This window comes from Globicephala melas, chromosome 1, assembly GCF_963455315.2.
Source record: "Globicephala melas chromosome 1, mGloMel1.2, whole genome shotgun sequence".
In the NCBI taxonomy this organism is placed as follows: domain Eukaryota; kingdom Metazoa; phylum Chordata; class Mammalia; order Artiodactyla; family Delphinidae; genus Globicephala; species Globicephala melas.
This window is the reverse complement of record NC_083314.1, coordinates 70718920-70734242: the sequence shown is the minus strand read 5'-3', so window position 1 is coordinate 70734242 and position 15323 is coordinate 70718920. Positions and strand designations below refer to the sequence as shown.

The 15323-nt window shown below is 37.4% G+C and overlaps 1 protein-coding gene and 1 pseudogene across 2 annotated transcripts in view; both read left to right on the top strand.

Annotated features, from left to right (window-relative positions):
* The window catches only part of ATF6 (activating transcription factor 6), a 220448-nt gene that overhangs the window by 129219 nt on the left and 75906 nt on the right, over positions 1-15323 (top strand). The window lies entirely within an intron of this gene.
* LOC115847518 (proteasome activator complex subunit 3 pseudogene) lies at positions 9762-10555 on the top strand (annotated as a pseudogene).

The following is a 15323-nucleotide window of genomic DNA, read 5'->3' as shown; positions in this document are numbered from 1 at the left end:
GATCCTTTTAATGTGTTGTTGGATTCTGTTTGCTAGTATTTTATTGAGGATTTTTGCATCTATATTCATCAGTGATATTGGTCTGTAGTTTTCTTTTTTTGTAGTATCTTTGTCTGGTTTTGGTATCAGGGTGATGGTGGCCTCATAGAATGAGTTTGGGAGTGTTCTTTCCTCTGGAATTTTTTGGAAGAGTTTGAGAAGGATGGGTGTTAGCTCTTCTCTAAATGTTTGATAGAATTCTCCTGTGAAGCCACCTAGTCCTGGACTTTTGTTTGTTGGAAGATTTTTTTTTTTTTTTTTTGGCGGTATGCGGGCCTCTAACTGTCGTGGCCTCTCCCGTTGCGGAGCACTGGCTCCGGACGCTCAGGCTCAGCGGCCATGGCTCACGGGCCCAGCCACTCCGCGGCATGTGGGATCTTCCCAGACCGGGGCACGAACCCGTGTGCCCTGCATCGGCAGACGGACTCTCAACCACTGTGCCACCAGGGAAGCCCCTGTTGGAAGATTTTTAATCACAGTTTCAATTTCATTACTTGTGATTGGTCTGTTAGTATTTTGTATTTCTTCCTGTTTTAGTCTTGGAAGGTTATACCTTTCGAAGAATTTGTCCATTTCTTCCAGGCTGTCCATTTTTTTGGCATAGAGTTGCTTTTAGTAGTCTCTTAGGATGCTTTGTATTTCTGCGGTTTCCGTTGTAACTTTTTCTTTTCTAATTTTATTGATTTGCGTTCTCTCCCTCTTTTTCTTGATGAGTCTGGCTAATGGTTTATCAATTTTGTTTATCTTCTCAAAGAACCAGCTTTTAGTTTTATTGATCATTGCTATTGTTTTCTTTGTTTCTGTTTCATGTATTCATGCTCTGATCTTTATGATTTCTTTCCTTCTGCTAACTTTGGGCTTTGTTTGTTCTTCTTTCTCTAGTTCCTTTAGGTGTAAGGTTAGATTGTTTATTTGAGATGTTTCTTGTTTCTTGAGGTAGGCTTGTATATATGAACTTCCATCTTAGAAGTGCTTTTGCTGCATCCCATAGGTTTTGGATCGTCGTGTTTTCATTATCATTTGTCTCTAGGTATTTTTTGATTTCCTCTTTGATTTCTTCAGTGATCTCTTGGTTATTTAGTAATGTATTGTTTAGCCTCCATGTGTTTGTATTTTTTACGTTTTTTTCCCTGTAATTCATTTCTAATCTCATAGTGTTGTGGTCAGAAAAGATGCTTGATACGATTTCAGTTTTCTTAAATTTACTGAGGCTTGATTTGTGACCCAAGATGTGATCTATCCTGGTGTATGTTCCGTGTGCACTTGAGAAGAAAGTGTAATCTGCTGTTTTTGGATGGAATGTCCTATAAATGCCAATTAAATATATCTGGTCTACTGTGTCATTTAAAGCTTCTGTTTCCTTATTAATTTTCTGTTTAGATGATCTGTCCATTGGTGTAAGTGAGGTGTTAAGGTCCCCCACTATTAGTATGTTACTGTCAATTTCCTCTTTTATAGCTGTTAGCAGTTGCCTTATGTATTGGGGTGCTCCTATGTTGGGTGCATGTATATTTACAATTGTTATACCTTCTTCTTGGATTGATCCCTTGATCATTATGTAGTGTCTTTCTTTGTCTCTTGTAACATTCGTTATTTTAAAGTCTATTTTATCTGATATGAGTATTGCTACTCCAGCTTTCTTTTGATTTCCATTTGCATGGAATATCTTTTTCCATCCCCTCACTTTCAGTCTGTATGTGTCCCTAGGTCTGAAGTGTGTCTCTTGTAGACAGCATATATATGGGTCTTGCTTTTGTATCCATTCAGCAAGCATGTGTCTTTTGGAGCATTTAATCCATTCACGTTTAAGGTAATTATCGATATGTATGTTCCTATTACCATTTTCTTAATTGTTTTGGGTTTGTTTTTGTAGGTCCTTTTCTTGTGTTTCCACTTAGAGAAGTTCTTTTTGCATTTATTGTAGAGCTGGTTTGGTGGTGCTGAATTCTCTTAGCTTTTGCTTGTCTGTAAAGCTTTTTATTTCTCCATCGAATCTGAATGAGATCCTTGCTGGGTAGTGTAATCTTGGTTTTAGGTTCTTCCCTTTCATCACTTTAAGTATATCATGACAGTCCCTTCTGTCTTGTAGAGTTTCTGCTGAGAAATCAGCTGTTAACCTTATGTGAGTTCCCTTGTATGTTATTTGTCATTTTTCTCTTGCTGCTTTCAATAATTTTTCTTTGTCTTTAATTTTTGTCAGTTTGATTACTATGTGTCTCGGCGTGTTTCTCCTTGGATTTATCCTGTAGGGGACTCTGCACTTCCTGGACTTGGGTGGCTATTTCCTTTCCCATGTTAGGGAAGTTTTCGACTGTAATCTCCTCAAATATTTTCTCGGGTCCTTTCTCTCTCTCTTCTCCTTCTGGGACCCATATAATACGGATGTTGTTGCATGTAATGTTATCCCAGAGGTCTCTTAGGCTGTCTTCATTTCTTTTCATTCTTTTTCCTTTATTCTGTTCCGTGGCAGTGAATTCCACCATTCTGTCTTCCAGGTCACTTATCCATTCTTCTGCCTCAGTTATTCTGCTATTGATTCCTTCTAGTGTAATTTTCAATTCAGTTATTGTATTTTTCATGTCTGTTTGTTCTTTAATTCTTCCAGATCTTTGTTAAACATTTCTTGCATCTTCTCGATCTTTGCCTCCATTCTTTTTCCGAGGTCCTGGATCATCTTCACTGTCATTATTCTGAATTTTTTTTCTGGAAGGTTTCCTATCTCTACTTCATTTAATTGTTTTTCTGGGGTTTTATCTTGTTCCTTCATCTGGTACATAGCCCTCTGCCTTTTCATCTTGTCTGTCTTTCTGTGAATGTCAGTGATTTTAAATGAATACAGAGAAAGTACATTTTTTCAGGCTGAAGCATATAAATTCTTTGGCTTGTTTTTTTTGAAATTTACTTTTGACTATTTCTGCTGGTGAAAATTATTTAGAGATATTAGAAACTCACTGTACATATTTTGTATACTAACTTAATCTAGCCCCAACTAGTGAATTTAGCATTTATGAATGGAAGTGTCTATGGAGGAATAAAATCTTTAGTTAATCACTATTTTACTTTTAGCAGTAAAGTCTGCAGCTCATGAAATCTGTAATTCTGGAGTGGTTTCAGCTTGCACCAGCCCCTGGGGAGTCTGTTGATACAGCACTGAATTACAGATTATTATTCAGCTGTAGAACTTTTATGCTTAGGCATTTTCTTACATCTTCCTCCCTCAGTCAGTGAGATCTTGTATTTTTGCCAAATAAAACAAATCCCATACTAATAAGAAGCTATAAATAAACAGTAGGAGTGTGAGTCAGAGCCAGCACCGCCCTTATTCCTTGTGTGTGTACCTCTCTGGTACTCCCCGATATGTTCATTTTGCACAAACATGTAGTAATGCGTAACTAGTGTTCTGCAGACCAACACCAGTTATTTAAGTGAGGGCTCTTTTTCACAACTAAGCAATAGTTTGACTGGTTAGAATTCTAGAATATTACCAGAGTCAAAAGCAGAATGTGAAACTCTGCATACTGTTGATGGGAGAGAAAAAGAAATATATTTCCTGCTTTTCCTGTAAACCCATAAAGAATTCAGCCCAGAAGACCGCTGTTAGATCTAGCAACTTTTCAGGGGAAATAAGAAAAAGATAAGTTGCTTGAGAGTCCCATCTCTTCTGCTAGTCAGGTCCTATCTGATCAATTTTATCCTGTTTCTTTCATTAATTCATTTATTCAGTAAATATTCATTGAACATTTATTGTTACCTGGCACACTGCTACCAAAGAATATATAAAAATGAAAAAACTAAAATGCTTGTCCTCAAGGAATTTATTATGGTAAAGAAAAGTGACTTGTAAATCCAAAATTACAACACTGTGATAGGAACTGTAAAAGAGATTTATGCAGAATACTTTGAGATACAAATAAAACTACTATCATTTATGAAGAATTTAGTGTCCTAGCTGTTTTATGTAAGTTGTTTCATTTAATCCTTTCAACAGCTTTATGAGGTAGATATTATTATGCTATTTAACTTGTGCCAGGAGCACTAACTTCTAGGAAGGGAGAAGGTGGTATCAGGGAAGGTTTTTTCAGAAACAGTTCTTGAGTTGATTACAGCAGGATGAATTGGTAGGATAGAGAGCGGGAGGAAGATGATACAGTGGGCATTTTACACAGAGAGAGGTGAATATGTAAACCATAGGACGTGTGAGAGTACTGTTGTTGGAATGTAGAGTAGGTTCTGGGAAATAAGAGATGGCAGGATCCAGATCATGAAAGAACTTGTGGACTATGCTTAAGGAATTTGGTCCTTACACTACAGAAGATAGAAATATGATCAAAAACGCATTTCAGGAAGATAGCTCTGGAATTGTTTGCACAAGGCATTATAAGAGGGGTTTTACTTTTAAAGGAAGAAATTCTCCGCCAGCACTGACATGTTTATTAAGTACATATAAACACAAAACTTGAAACATCTACTTTTAGTTTGCAACTACAAAACCAAAGTAATATAATTATATAATATAAATAAGTTATATAAATATATAAATTAAATATAAATAATATTACAAAGATCAAATCAACAACTTGAATTTATGTAATAGACCATGTTTTTATGTCACTACTGATAAGTGAAGGTGATACGGACTCTCATGGTGCAAGTCTTTTCAATTTTTAATTAAACATTTCCGTATTATTGAGTACTCTGTGATAACTTAATTCTCCCCACAGTTTTCTCTTTTTTTTTTTTTTGCGGTATGCGGGCCTCTCACTGTTGTGGCCTCTCCCGTTGCGGAGCACAGGCTCCGGACGCGCAGGCTCAGCGGCCATGGCTCACGGGCCTAGCCGCTCCGTGGCATGTGGGATCTTCCCGTACTGGGGCACGAACCCGTGTCCCCTGCATTGGCAGGCGGACTCTCAACCACTGCGCCACCAGGGAAGCCCCAGTTTTCTCTGTTTGAATCACTAAGAAAACCTTTGTTCTATCTGATTTACAGTTATTTGGGAAAAGGAGATAAAGGATAATCATACCTAATAGGCTCCTCTCTCATCAATTAAGGTAGATGTACTTGGTGCTATCATAATCATAAAAATGTAATCGCTGGCCCAAATTGCATGTCAGTTATAATATGACCCAGAATATGCTTACATCAGTTAATGAATCATCAAAATGAAGACACAAATAATTACAGGGAACCGATGGAATTCAGTTTGAAAAATGCTGAACTAGAAGATTCATTGTTCATCCAGTACATCATTGATCCAGGGATTTTGTAAACAAGGAAGCTATCAGTGACTTGGGTAGAGAGTCATTGGCCAAAGCATCTTAAAAAGTTGGGAATCCAGGACCTAGAGATCAGTGGTTTTTTTGTTAAAAGTCAGTGATCTTAAGGACCCTTGACAGTAGACATCATTGTTTCCAAACTATCCCAATTATGTAATTTGTAAGATAAAATAATGTGAACTTGATGAAGACATGGCTTTTGCCAGAAGGGGTTCTATTCAGAAATGCACTTTTCAGCCAAGGTAGCCAGTAAAACTTTGTGCTTGCTTCACCTATGCCCTCTGTGATATGGCCTCTAAATACTGATGATCTCAGAAATTCAAGCCATTAAAAAAAGATACTGATATTCAACTGTGTAGTACAATTAGTCACTACTGCTAAGTAACAAGATAGTGAACAAGAAAATTGTATCTTGGTTTGTCTACTCCATTTCAAAGAGTGAAGGGAGATTTTGGACTGTTGATAGACTCTCCTTCAATAATAGCTAACATTTATTGAGCAATTAATATGTTTGAGGCACTGTGCTAAACTCTCTACATGTATTAACTAATTTAATCCTCAGAACAACTTTTATAAATATTATTATAATGCTCATTTTATAGATGAAGAAAATAAAGCACAGAGAGATTAGATAACTTAGCCAGGGTCACATGGGTAGTAAGTAGCAAAGCTAGGATTTGAACATGACTAACTTCGTAACTTTAACCACAATGCTATATTGCCAACTCCTCTTCATTTAGAGCCATGCTTGTGTTAGATGTGGAGGCTGATTCTGACAAAAGGGCACTGCAGTGAATACCTCCACATCGTTTATTTCTGTACCTTTACGTGCAGCAATCTAGGAGGAAGAATGAAGGAAGAGGACGTGATATATTTGTCAGCCCTAGAAATTGCTCATTTGGGGGTCTATATAACATAAGATCCACTGCAACCCAGAGATGAAAAATTTTATAAATATAAGGGGGAAAATATTACCATCCACCAGAGCCTTAAGATTATCTAGATTTAGCACCATTGATAATATTTCTCCTAACTTTTATAGATAGAAAGAAATCAGTGGGAAAAACAGCTTATTTTGAATGATTAAATTTCAATGCATATCTCAAGCTTACAGGTATCTCCAATAGTTGACACAACAGTTGCTTAGAATAGTTCTGTAAATGGAACCCATACGCAGGACCACAGAATCCCTTCTTCACAGGGCATAGTTTCAGAGTTGGAGGATATTTAAAGGATAAGCCAATCCATAAATCTGTAGGCATTCCTAAAAGAAGAGTGGGGTGTCAGTTATTGGCATCAGTACATAATGAACCCTGCTGGGCTGTGGAGAAAGGAGAAACTGACCTGAACAAGACAATACTCTACACAGCTGTCCCTGGCCTGCCTCCACCTGTTAGCACTCAGTGTTAATTTCATGGGTCAAATCAAGGCAGGCAAGTTTATTAAATAATTTTTAAAAACAACCACTGATTGCTGCTGGTTGATGGGGGTAGAAAAATTAGGAGCTGTTACTTTCCTACCAACTGCTATCTCATTAACAAGGACAGGAAACATTACGAAAAAATAAAACTCTTAGGTCCCACTAGAAAAAAGAGCAGCTTAATCCCCCAAAGGATTTAAATTTATCATTAGACAACTAAAGAAAATAATTTCATATAAATGGCTATTCACTGTCATAATAAGTAGAAAGAAACTTTCCTACTTCTTTAAAAGAGCAACTAGAAATGTTTTCTGTTTGAAAACAGAGTAACCATTTGTTAAACCATATATACCACTGAGGATGTTTTTAGTATAAAAGGGAATTTCCATGCTGGCGCCGTCGTAATCTTTTATAGCCAAAGTTATGAAGAAAATCAACATATGGGAAATTGTGGTCATGTTTTAAGATTTGCTTTTTCTTTTCTGTTTGATAGCCCTATCTAAATTCCCGTAAGTTGAATGTAAATATGTGTGAGTAAAAAGGTATATGTAATTCACCTCTTAGGAGAGGTTTAATATAAGTATAAATAGAAATCATTTACCTAAGTCCCCCCCCCAAAATTACGTAGTATTGAATTCTGCCTTTTCTCATCTCTCCACATCTAAAACGATCACTACATACTGTTAAATTTACTTCTAAGATATTCTTTTCTTTTTTCCTAAGATATTCTTGATGCTTCTCTTTCAACCCCATCACCACCACTTAAAATGAGGCATACTTTCTCATTTGGATTATGGCACAGTCTCTCTTCCTCTAGTTTCTTCTTCAAATTCACCTCCACCATTGAAATCATACATCTGTGTGTATTTTTTCCCTGCCTAAATGTCCTTCATTGGCTTTTATTAAATCCAGGTTCCTAAAGCATGGCAAACAGGGCCCTGCCTCCATGAGCTGGTCCTTGCTTACTTCTCCTGCCTCATTTCCTGCCACTTCCCTTATATCTTAAGATCCAACTTACCAGTAATCCCCCATTACCTCCCTCACATACATACACACCTTTATCTCCCCTGCCCCACCTCTGAACATATAATTACTGTCACCATAGCCTTCTTTGTCATTCCTGAGAGGCTTGAATTGATCTGAACACAGAAACCATCTTTGAATTTTCAACTCCTGACTGGGGCTGAACAACTTAATTGCTAGTTTGTTAGTAGAGGTATCTTAATATCTTACATGTGTAGTTGAAGCTATGATGAGCTTCCCAGATCCCTCCTCAGAACTAAAGTTTTTTTTTCCCAATTGCTAAAAGTCTTGCTACCAAAGAGCCCTCTTCAGGAACTGCTTTGACCCCACCTCAGGACAACTCTGAAGGGCATTTCGCAGTTCCCCATGGGGTCAGTTGAGGCCTTGAGATTGCATCGAAGTCCACCTTCTCCCTGTTCTGTCTCTTTCTTTCCACAGGTGTTTATCTTAAGAGGACTCCCTAATAAACCTCCTGTAAGCAACTTCTCTGCTTGCTGGGGAACCCAACCTGTAACATGTTTGTCTTGTTGATATTTTTTTCCTTTCAGTTCTAGATTTTGTGAAGTTATAGTTAGCTAAAATCTTACTAAGTCAGGATCATTTCATCAGACATATATTGAGCACCTGCTCCACACCAGCTGCAAAAGAGATGAATTAAGACTTGGCCCCTGCCCTGAAAGAGTTTACAGTCTGATTGAGGTAACAATTACATTTGAAACCATACTATAGCATCGTTAGAAAAATCCTTTTTTTAACTAAACTTCAGTAATTTTAGAATAAAAGTCAAAGGCTTGGATTTTACTCTGTGGTACTGCAGAGAACAAAAGGAAAATATTTCAGGGAAAGGAAAATGAATATAAATAAATAGGGTGAAAGTTTAGAAGTTTACAGAATTTGTCTCTATGATTCCAGAAACTTTTAAGGAAAAGGTAGTTGTTTCATTTTTTATTTTGAAATAAGTTTGAACTTACAGAGAAGTTAGAAGAATAATACTGAATTCTCATACACCCTTTATACAGATTCATTTTTACCATTTCTCCACATGATTTCACATTCTCATTCTCTACACACACACACACACACACACACACACACACACACTTTTTCTGAACCATCTGAGAATAGATTAAATATATCATGTCACTTTATCCCTTAATACTGTAGTGTGTACTTCCTAAAAACAAGGACATAACCTCTGTAACAACCATACACTTACCAAATTCAGGAAGTTTGACTGTGTTACTTTAATTTACAGTCCAGATTCAATTGTTAATTATTCCCCAAAAGGTGAATTTTAAGAAGAGTCATATAACTTAACATATGTAATTTAAACTAAAAATTGTGTGAAGTAAGCCATAGACGATCTCAGAAGTCTACAAACTTGATTAAAATACAATAGTGAAGTGAACTCACTTCTGACTTTCTAAGGGGAAAGCATGGATAGGCCCAGGTTACCTGTAAAGGTGTGACTTGAGGCTCTCCAGAAGTGAGCCTTGCTCTGGAGAGCCCATTTTGTGAGATGCCTTTCAAAAGAGATCGTGTATTCTGGATCCAGGGATTGTGGATTTCCTTGAGCTCCTATGTAAAGCGCACCGACTTGTCATTGCCTGGTCTTCACAGCTTAAGTTTAACGATGTTCTTTAAAGTGGCTTCCCGCCAGCCAGGCCAGTAGGTAGGGGAGGCGCAGCTCAGATAACTAGATCCAGCTGGGTCCCCCGACACGTGGTCTTCGGTGCTCTAGCGGCTAGGCACTCGAAGCCTAGGCTGGTCCCACGAAGCCTGTCTGCCGTCCTCTTGGCCAGGGCGCCGTCTGGAGGGCGTGGTCAGCGTGTGGCTCCCGCTTTCTCCGCGCACCGGCCCGCAGGGACCTCCGGGACGTCTTTTCGCCCTGGCAGGGCCTTGGTCTGTTGGGAGTTGGTGGTGGCGGCGGAAGCGCAAACCCAGCCTGCGGAGGAGGGAGAAACTCAGGCCGTGTCTCCTCCAACACTCGACGCCCCTGGAGGTCATGGCTTCCCCGCTGAAGCTAGAGCAGGACGTGCAGGGGAAAGTAGATTCATTTCGGGCCTGCATTGCCCAGAAGGCCGAGGATCTGGTGTCCACCTTCTTCCCTCAGAAGCTGTCAGAGCTGGATAGTCGGGTTCAGGAGCTCCGCCTGCAAGACCTATCCAGAATACGTTCGGTGCCAGCCCCAGAGACCCCCGTCGCCCCAGACACTGCGGGGGATGGGCCCAACCGGGATCCGCAGCCTCTGCAGATCCAGTCCTTCATCAGAGTACTAGCAATGCCAGGCGGCGAGGGGCAGCTTCTGCGAAGCAACCAGCATCTGGTGGAGCTGATTGAGCACGTAAAACCCGAGATGAGCTGCTGAGAGAGAAATGCAACACCGTGCGGATGTGGGTGCAGCTGCTCCTCCCAAAGGCGGAGGACGGCAACAACTTTGGAGTGTCTGTCCAGGAAGATACCGCGGACCAGCTGTGGACCGTGGAGAGCACAGCAGCCTCCTATCTACGCCGCTTCTCCACCTATTACAACACCCAGGCCAAGTTGGTATCCAAGATAGTGAAATAGCCCCAGGTGGAAGATTACCGCACTGTAACCGAGGTTGAGGAAAACGAGTACCAGAGTGTGTGCCAGAGCCTGCTCCACAAACGGAACCAGTATGCCACCTTGCATGATGTAATCCTCAAAAACGTTGAGAAGATCAGGACCCCTCGGAGCACCGACACTGACAACCTACACCAAGGACCTTTCTCCACCCCACTTTCCTTCAGGAGTTGGCTGAGCTGTTCAGCCAGCTAGAAGGCTGGTTATTGATGACTCTACAGGTGACGAAACGACTGGAAATGGGCGTTACTCTTTAGTGACAGTTTCGTATAGCTTATCCTCATACTGAATCCTCTTTTGGTGTAATTTTTATTTGATTTTTCTTCCAGAAGAGAGAATGGGAAGAAGCCATCTGGTAGAAGGTAGTAAGGTTGGACAAGGAGAAAGGACTGCCATTTTTAAAAGTAGCTTTGTTGATGAATGTTGGCCAAGGTTTCTTGTTTTATGGCATTGGTGACATTGAATAGTTTCAAGGGTTAATTAAAAAAACCTAAAGTTTAAAAGAAAGTTAAATGAAGGTTTCCTAAGGTTCCACTCTATGTTACTTTGTTCAAACGTCAGAAATTCTCCATTTATACCATCATTTCTTTTTTGCAAGAAAAGGAGTTTAAAGGGATGTGTTTAGGTCATTGTATGCTTCCAATTTAGTAGATTGAGATAAAACTTGGTTTTACCGTATTTTGATGGCCTAAGTATGCTTATCTGAACTTTAATTTTCAGATGTATAGTTTCCCTTCTCAACTAGACTCGTACCCTTGATATTTTTCAACTCTGATGTGTAAGAAAAATGAGCATGTAAAGAGCAATAGGTCTTAAGTGTTCTAAAGAAATGGACATCCATACCTCCCTTAGAATGAAGAGAAATCTTTGAAAGCAGCTTCCTTGCACAACCTTCTACCATCTCAGTGTCTTCTACTTTCCTTTTACACACAATTTAGAATTTCTTCTATGTATCCATTTATCTCTTAAGTCCCTGCCAAGTCCTTTAAGCTTTATATCACATTTTTTTCAACCAATTTTCATCTCCATTCCCCTTTTGTCTCTTAAGATATTTCTTATAGGCTCTCATAAGAGTTTTCCTCTCAAATTGTATGGGTCATTTAAAAAATCTAAATACTCTAAAACGTGACTGGGTTTTTTCCTCCTGACCGCTTTTGAGGCCTGGTTGAGGGGAAACCGTTGTCATCTTCTCAATAGTGATCTATACTGTTGGTATATTTCAAATCCAGCATTTCCAGATTTCATTTGCAGGTAAGATAAATTACTGTACCCCAAGTCACCTTCTGCATCAGAGAATTTCTTGTGATGTGATATGATGAATCATTCTTCCATAGTGGTTTTTGTTCAGAATTGTATCTTTTTTGATGATGAAGATACTTCAGCCAGCTGAAGTGTATTTATTGAAACTTTTTTTTTTGCAGTTTTAGTATTATTTGAGGATCTTCATCACTCAAAATCACCACCTGTGGAACTTACATAATACACACTTAGAAAAAGTTAGAGCGGGAGCCTTTTTGTAGATAGGAATGAGACTATCCCTGTGTACAAGTGACAGCTTCATCTCTTTTTCCTATTCAACTAACTGTGCCCTGAATCCTTATAATATTTTCAACACCGTATACATACGTAAGTTGTGAGCTTAACCTTTTAATGTACTTTTATAGTAGTACTTTCATGCAATAAATTATTTCTCAAATAAGTTATTGGTAGGGAAATTATGAGGGATTAAATTTATTTTTTGTGAGAAATGAGAATGTTATTTCCCATTGAAATTTCTTTTCCGCATAATGTAAGACCCTCTGAAACTAGGTAACTATATAAGTCAGAGTCCAGAATCTATTACTGAAACTTACATAATTCTACCTTTTTTTCCCCTTTGTGCAATATCTTTTTAGGAATATATTTCTTGCTACAAATGAAACTACCTTCAGATCTTGCTTTAGATAGGGTCAAAACATGATTATTTTGTCTTCTCTTTTAATTGATCCTAATCATCCCTCCCCTCTCCCCTTTCCCCATTTAATGAGCGAAATCACTTTTGAACGAGACTATTTAGGAGTTTCTTTTCAACAATGCGTTTTGGTTGTCAAGGGTGAAAACCAGCACAAACCTTTTTTATATAGACTTGACTCTAAAAGCTGCTATGAAAGCATTTCCTATTTAACAGCAAGAATTGTTTAAGATGAAAGCAGAGATGTTTTCTTTTGCATCTTTTTTTAAAAAAAGAAATATTTCTTAGTCTGACTACACCACATTTCTAGTGGGTTCTTTTTTGTTTTTCTAGGGTGGATAGTAATGCCCATTACGTTTTTTCTGAGGTAGTGTCAGTCTACCCAGGAAGTGCCTAATGATTTTTGGCTTTTCTTTTGCTTTTTCATTTTCCTTATCTGTTTGACCTGAAGGAGTAAAACAACTGTTTCTTCATGAGTGAAGTGAATTAGAGATAAAATTCTGTTTCAATCACCTTTTTAAAAATTTTTACTTACAGTTATATCTGTATAACATATAACCTTATAATTGGGCCTGTCCTTACTAAAATGAATATGACTGTGTGTCTATTCTGACCTATATAGATTAGAAAAATTTGTAACTGGTTTAGTGGAAGCTTTATTTTCAAAGTAAACTTCTAAAAAGATGATGCCACGGTAAAACAAGTTTATTCTTTCATTGAACTTCTGAAAAGCGCGAATCTTTCAAATTGGACCTTATAAAATGACAAAAGATATTGCCTAATAGAAAGACTTTTGTTTGCTTTTAACATTCTTCCTCAAGAGTTCTCTTTATTTCCCTTGTAAGGTATTAAATCTGATTCAGATAAGTGCCAGGAATCCTACATCAGTTCATATCATTTGACAGGCATTTAATTGCATGCCAGTGTGTAGTGGACAATGTAAGGGAAGTCCAATTGTTGCTTGTTTTTCAATCATAGTTAATTAATCATCTAAGGTTTAAAATATCTGTTCCATACGTAATACAACCATCATCTTTTGCTTGTTCCTTATACTCTTAAGCTGTCAAACCCTATGCCAGGTTGAAATAAATTGTCTCTAATACCCAAACATGTCTTTTACTAAAAAAATATGCATGTCCTTTGTAGTTAAAGAATTCTGGTATTTGCATTTTATTCCCTGTTCTAACACTATGTCAAACAAAATTGGAGCTGGATTGCTTTTATAAAGTCCCTACTTCTGCAAAAATCAAGTCCTTTATTATTTCCCCTTCTTGCAAATGGTTGCAAAAGCTTTTATAATAACAAACCTATTTTAGGAACTGGTGTCAAAACATGGTATCCAATATGAATCATTTGCTAATTGTTAGCACTTAAAGCCCCTTTTAATTCCTTTTTAAAAGTCAGCTGAATTGAGAAAGTGTGTGTAATGATGTTTTGTTATTAGGAAATGGTTTGAAAAAATCATTTTAAATTAAATAATTTTAGTTTTAAGTTCTTTTTGTGATTCATGAAAGCTACTAACGCAGATTTGATTGGAAATTCTAAAATTGGTAGATCTGGTTTTTAGAACTGAGTGAAATACCTTTCTTAAGCCATATAAATGATATAGAAGAGGTTTAATTTTAAAGTTCTTAAACTTTGGAGATTGGAGGTTTTTTTAAATTATTGTTTATAAATTCTTTGGTTAGAGGCAACATTTTTTTATAGTCTTTATGAGGTTTTCATATTTCTACAGAACTCTTACCAAATGGCCTCAGCCATTAATAGATAACTATGCGATCAGTTTAAAATGTTATTTCAATTTCAAAAGGACTATCTCAATGCTCAGAAATTTGAAAAACTGGGAGAAATCATCCATAACCCACTAGTTTAACAAAATTGTTGAAACGTATTTGTGGGTATCATTTATTTTAAAGAATACATACATGTCTTTATATTATTGCAACAAAGATTATACATACATCTGTAGAAGATAAGCATTTATATATAAACCCAGTTTTACTAATTAGAATTTCATTTGGCCGATATCTCCAGATTCAGATAGCAATAAACCCCATTTTATTTTGTCTTCCAAGGATTCTTAAGGCTCTGTTACCTAACTGTGAGAATAATATTCATCTAGGGCAGGGGTTTTGAGTGGACTGTGGAAAATAAAGATCAAGTAGCAAGGAGGACATGTGCCTAGATGACGGTGAGAATGTCTAGATATTTATATTAGGATTTTACTCTGCTTTTGAGTTGAGGTTCCATAATGGCATTAGCCATTTTATTATTTAGTGTTATTCCTCTCCCCCTTCAAAAATTTTTTTATTACCTTATAAATATGTTCAAGAAAGCAATTACATTGTCTTATACTGATTAGATGAGTTGTTCCTGCTTGCATGATTTGGTATGAGTAGGAGGGAATCCTACTTCCTCTGTCAACATTTAAACATTTCTGAAAGATGCTATTGTGCACTGACATCAAGGCATTTTTTTAAAATTCCTGATCTTTTTGAAAAAACAAAGGACTCAGTCAGTTACAGAAACAGGTGCTGGACCACCCCTGTTCTCTGCATTACAACACTGTACTGCTAGCACATTGAGTATCTGCCTACCTCGAACTGAAATTATCCATGGGAAGCAGAATAGAAATACAGAAGTTTCATGACTTATCTTTTCATCAACAATAATAGGCATTTAATATTAGATGATTATACATTTGTATATATTTTTTCTTTGCTTTCTTTATTGTGATAAGTCTTCAAGTTCCTAAAGTTCAATTAGCAGAATCTTATCAGTGAAGCTTAGTGATCCCTGTCACTCAAATTTAAAATATTTCAATACTAAACTGAATTTAATGAACTCTCTCACATAGAGAACGTCAAGTGTTATTTTTACTTATTGGTGAAAAGCTAGCAGGAGCTAATGGACAGGAATTAAACCTGCAATCAGAATTAAGTTCCTTTTACAACTTGGCCATTTATTTTTGCTTTGTTATTTAATCTCACTCTTACAAAGTTTTACAGCGTT